This window comes from Musa acuminata, chromosome BXJ1-9 (genome assembly GCF_036884655.1).
Source record: "Musa acuminata AAA Group cultivar baxijiao chromosome BXJ1-9, Cavendish_Baxijiao_AAA, whole genome shotgun sequence".
In the NCBI taxonomy this organism is placed as follows: domain Eukaryota; kingdom Viridiplantae; phylum Streptophyta; class Magnoliopsida; order Zingiberales; family Musaceae; genus Musa; species Musa acuminata.
The window spans coordinates 42,647,501-42,652,461 of record NC_088335.1 but is presented as its reverse complement, the minus strand read 5'-3'; the positions used below and the strand labels follow the sequence as shown (position 1 = coordinate 42,652,461).

General features: G+C 34.8%; 1 long non-coding RNA gene across 3 annotated transcripts; it reads left to right on the top strand.

Annotated features, from left to right (window-relative positions):
- Window positions 1-1,992: 1,992 nt before the first annotated feature.
- On the top strand, window positions 1,993-4,578 carry LOC135594355 (uncharacterized). 3 transcript variants are annotated; one of them, XR_010480074.1, is made up of 4 exons: window positions 1,993-2,871; window positions 2,944-3,013; window positions 3,088-3,272; window positions 3,991-4,578. It is a non-coding gene; the product is annotated as an uncharacterized LOC135594355 (long non-coding RNA). The 3 variants fall into 3 exon arrangements; XR_010480073.1 differs by having other exon boundaries at window positions 1,994-2,845; window positions 3,991-4,577; XR_010480072.1 differs by having other exon boundaries at window positions 1,996-3,013; window positions 3,991-4,577.
- Window positions 4,579-4,961: the final 383 nt, after the last annotated feature.

Here is a 4,961-nt window from a genome sequence, read left to right as displayed (position 1 = left end):
TAAGGTAAGCTAAATTTTGGTCCGGACCAAATTTCGTATAGGAGGGGAGAAATGTAATCACATCAAATATTTAAGTTATGAATTGATTTTCTTTCCTTACTTGTTATTATAATTTAAGAAAATCTTAATCTACTTCCTTGTTTATTGATATGAATTAAGGAAATAACTATTAAGTATTCCAAATATGATGATATCATATTTGTTAGTATATTAAATGGAAATAATTTATATTAAATAAATATAAAAATTAAAATGAATTTCCCTTAATAGAGGCTCATCTCCTCTTATTTAAAGGAAGGGATTTCTCTCCTTCGTTCCTCACCTAGTCGAGCCTGACAGCGAGAGGAATAAGGAGTTACACCTTGCTGACAAGAGGTAGGTTTCCTTACCTTTCTTAAATTTAAAATTTTTAGCTTTTATTTTGATTCTTTAAATGTTGAAAGTTTTATAGTTTGAAAAATATGTATCAATTCTTTAAATGTCAAAATTTTTATTAAAGTAATTAGTTAAAGTTTTCATAATATTCTTTAACGCATGATTAAGGTTTTTATTGTAGAGTTAAATATGTTAAAAATATATTTATTTTATATGATATTTCCTGTATTACAGTTTATCTTTAATCTTATCTAGATTAAAATCTTGTTAGATTAGATTATGTTATCTAAAATATTTTTTGATATTCTTTGATCTGAAATTTAAAATATATTATTCTGAATGATTTAAAATATGACTAGAATATGTTGAAATTTTATGTGTTGAAAACATGATTTTTATTTGAATTTAGAAGGCTATTTCCTTGTATTAAAACTTATCTCACGGTCCCTCTTTTAATGTATTATGATTTCTAGTTAAATTTAAAATATTATTTCTTTGTATTAAAGCTTTTCTCCTTATCTATCTTTTAATGTATTATTATGTTTTTATTTATATTATTAATGAGTATATGCTATGATATGAAATTGGATATTAATTGGAATGAAATTGCTCACAGGCCAAGCTCAACCCACGGGTGCCCGTAGGCTACCCTAGCCCAACCATTATGGGCGGTCACATGCGACGCACATGACTAGTCCATGGGCCAGGGCTGGGCTAGTTTTGTGTAATGCATGCTCAATCATTATAATGCACATGACCAGTAGATGAACGGGCTCAATCTAGCCCAATATTATTGTTGAACTTGAGCTCAAATATTGATTGAACTAAACTAGACTTGATTAGTCTAGATCAATTCAGGGTGATTCCGAATTGATTGACTTATTTAAGTTAGTTTAACCTAAATTGAACTTAATCTAGTCTAAATTATACTAGTCTAGGGTGGTTCCAGACGAGTTAAATAAGGATTAGAGATCAGTTCAGTTAGGCTATAGTAAATTGAGTTCAATTGAATCGATTAAACTAGAGTTCAAGTCAATTGATGGCTAATTTATATTACTTGATATTGATGATATTTGAAAGAGACGTTTTAAATATATTATTTCATCCCGGACATGACCAGCGTGAGATTATATTATTTTCCTGCCGAGAGCAGGTATGATGATTCCCTTCGGGGATTAGCGGGCCGTCAGACGTGGCGGCTGGACGGTTCCTCCATCTGCTGTTGGGAGGAACGTGTCCCCACTTTGGTGGGTGTGGGACACCACTCCATCCGCTATTGGGAGTGCGATATGAGTTTGCCTCCATCCGTTATTGGGAGAACACAAACTCATCCCGTAGGGTAAAGCGCCTCTCCATCCACTGTTGGAGGAGTGCTCCTTCGGGTATTTGATATATGCCAATGGGATGATTGATTGAATTTTGATCATGTATATATTTTAAGTTGACTTTTGGGGTTCCTACTCAGTGTTGCTGAATTTTCTTTACTTTTGATTTTCAGAAGAAAAAAAAAATCGTGGATGTGACAAATCATCTTGTGTTTTAACTAGCATGTTCCATTTGGGTCAATATATTTGTGGTTTGAATTTTCTTGATCTCCTCTTAGGTTTCTTTCTAGAATGTTGAATGTCAATGATTTGTTCATAAGTTAATTATTATTCTCTTAGGCACACACTGCACTCAAAATGAGCTATATCAAACAACAACTTACATCAGTAGTTGCTTCCGATAGACTAAGGCCTACACTTGCTGACCTGAATCTGGTGCTCCATTATTATTTTCTTTATGAAAGGTCATGGCATCAAAATTGTCCAGACAGGCCTTTGTTCAATGATATAGTCAAGGAGTAGTACATGCTCATGAAGCATACATGTGTTCCTATCAGTGTTACTTTCTCTCAGCATTCAATTTCAAGATGGAATCAGTGACCTCTGGTGCTCCAATATTATTTTCTTAATGAAAGGTCATGGCATCAAAATTGTCCAGATAGGCCTTTGTTCAATGATATAGTCAAGGAGTAGTACATGCTCATGAAGCATACATGTGTTCCTATCATAGTGTTACTTTCTCTCAGCAATCAATTTCAAGATGGAAGCAGTGACCTCTGGCACTCCAATATTTTTTTCTTAGTGAAAGGTCATGGCATCAAAATTGTCCAGATAGGCCTTTGTTCAATGATATAGTCAAGGAGTAGTACATGCTCACGAAGCATACATGTGTTCCTATCATAGTGTTACTTTCTCTCAGCAATCAATTTCAAGATGGAAGCAGTGACCTCTGATGTATTCAACATATTCAATTCACTAGTGGGGAAGAAATATCCAAGGAAGCCATTGTAAAAACTCAAATATGGCATCCTGGTCTAGTTCTCTTCATGGTTATTTACAGTAAAGCCAACTATGTCTTGGGTAACATTTGCAACATGTAGACAAAGGGAGAAAATGGAAGACACAAACTTCATGCTTCCACATAGGTACAGCGAGCAGAATGGTTATTTAGGTGCTGATTTCATCCTGGTCATATTTCATATTGTGAACTAGGAACTATTAGCTAAATCTTTGATGCATGTAGGTGCAGCAGCTGCCGAGTTTTCTTCTTGAACACTGCCAGGATTTATATGAAGCTGTGATTATATATGCAGGTTCTTTTCGGATCTATGATTATATCTAATATTTTATGCTCTTCAGTGCCTTCTAATTGCTGGACTAATTGCAGTTCTGCAGACTCACTCAATGATGCTTTTCTAAAGACAGACATCTAACACAGTGTGTTGCGCCATAACTCAATAATGCACAGCAGTCAAATCTCTGTTATTGGGGGGCCAAATTTTTTTGTTGCAGAGTGCTGGTGGTTGTAGGGCAATTGTAAGCTGTGCAGGCTGCTCATTTTCCATGAGAAAGGTGTGAAATACTACATATCCTATTCTTGTTGTTTATAGAATTTAACTGAAAGACTAATATCAGCATAATCAAGTGAATATCTTGCATAATTTGTGTAGCGGTATTTTTTATTTAGGTTCAGAGATGAAGGTTTTGAAATGCTCACATATCTAGGAATACTAATTTTGAAGCTCATATTCTTGCAAACAGAGCAAGACGTCTTGTGCTTTCTTACTGGTGGGATGGTTCCACCAATTTTGTTATGTGAACCTTAATTTCTGATTGATGGGTTTCTTAAGAAAAATAATACAATGATAATATATTCTTTAGTTTTCTCTATGCCAACATAAATTGTTGTTCTTTTGACGATTTTAGTTGGGCCTTGCTGCAAGCAGTATGAAAGAACATAAATTCTAATCTGATTGTTCTGCACACTTGACCTTGTGTGTGCGCCAGCACCTTGTCATTGTATCTAATTCTGCTGGTGGAATTTCATGTAAAGTCCATCATTAATTCTACTTACTATAATTGATGTTTCCAAACTGTTGTAGGAAAGCCATTGTTTCAGACACCATCAACTTGAATATGGACTTGTCAAAGTAGGTTCACAATGATCTTTTGGTCTAATATAATTCAGTATATAAAATCTGAAATGATGACAGCATGAGGAAAATTAAAGTTTGAAGAATACTTTTGACACTTGTTAATAGATTAACCACACTTGTTAATACCTTTGCAGGTGATGGCTATTGATGGGCTGTGGGTTGTGACAACCAATGAGGAGGTGGTGGACACAGCAAAGGCAGTGTTAAAGAGCCCTTAATGCTTCCGAAGATGTTAGCCACCTAAGCTGCTGAACATGGCAACAAAGACAACATCATAGCCATTGTTGTGTTTCTTCCCCAAGTCTCAATCAATGAGAGAACTTAGGAGCTTTGGGAGGAGCTGAATGCCGCACATGTATAATTGCGTTTCGTCTTGGTGGCTGCTGGATGTGGCAACAAAAGACAACATCACAGTCCTTTTTCTTTGTCCGATTGCAGCAAGACAATTCAGCAGCAGTCATATCAAACACGCAGTGGCACCTCATCTTGTTAAGCCCCTACAGTGTTTTTTAGTTAAGATTCTTTGTTGTTGCCAAGTCTCTTCAAGCAGCTCATGGAGAGTCAGAGTTGTAGACTATAGCCATTTTCAAAGCTCAACAAAAGTCAGACAAAGGAGTGAAGAAATTCTGGAGGAAAGTCCAGTTTTTTGTTTATCTTGATTCATTGTATGCCTGCAACAGGCATGTGTAACTTGATACACATTGTTTTGTTCATACTACAAGAACATGATTTGAGTTAATACTGTGATATCTTAATTTTATTTCAAAGAGACATCATGGCCAACATTTTCTTACGTAATTCAATCAAAGACAATAGATGATACCCAATCTGACGATGCCTTGAAATTTTTTCTCTTTAAAATTCAACAAAAACCTAATTTTAATATCCATTGCATTTTTGAAATGTCAACTCAAGATTAGGTTTGATCATGCTGCATTTGTATCATCGGTTGGGTTTTTCGAGATCAAGCTGTCAAATTCTATATATGACAAGAGAAGGTTCCAATTATTTTTGTTAAGAAAACATTTATCTGTGAAAATTATCAATTTGAAGGAAATTAAAAAACTGTTTCACATCAAGAATGAAAAGAGTTTGGTGAAATATA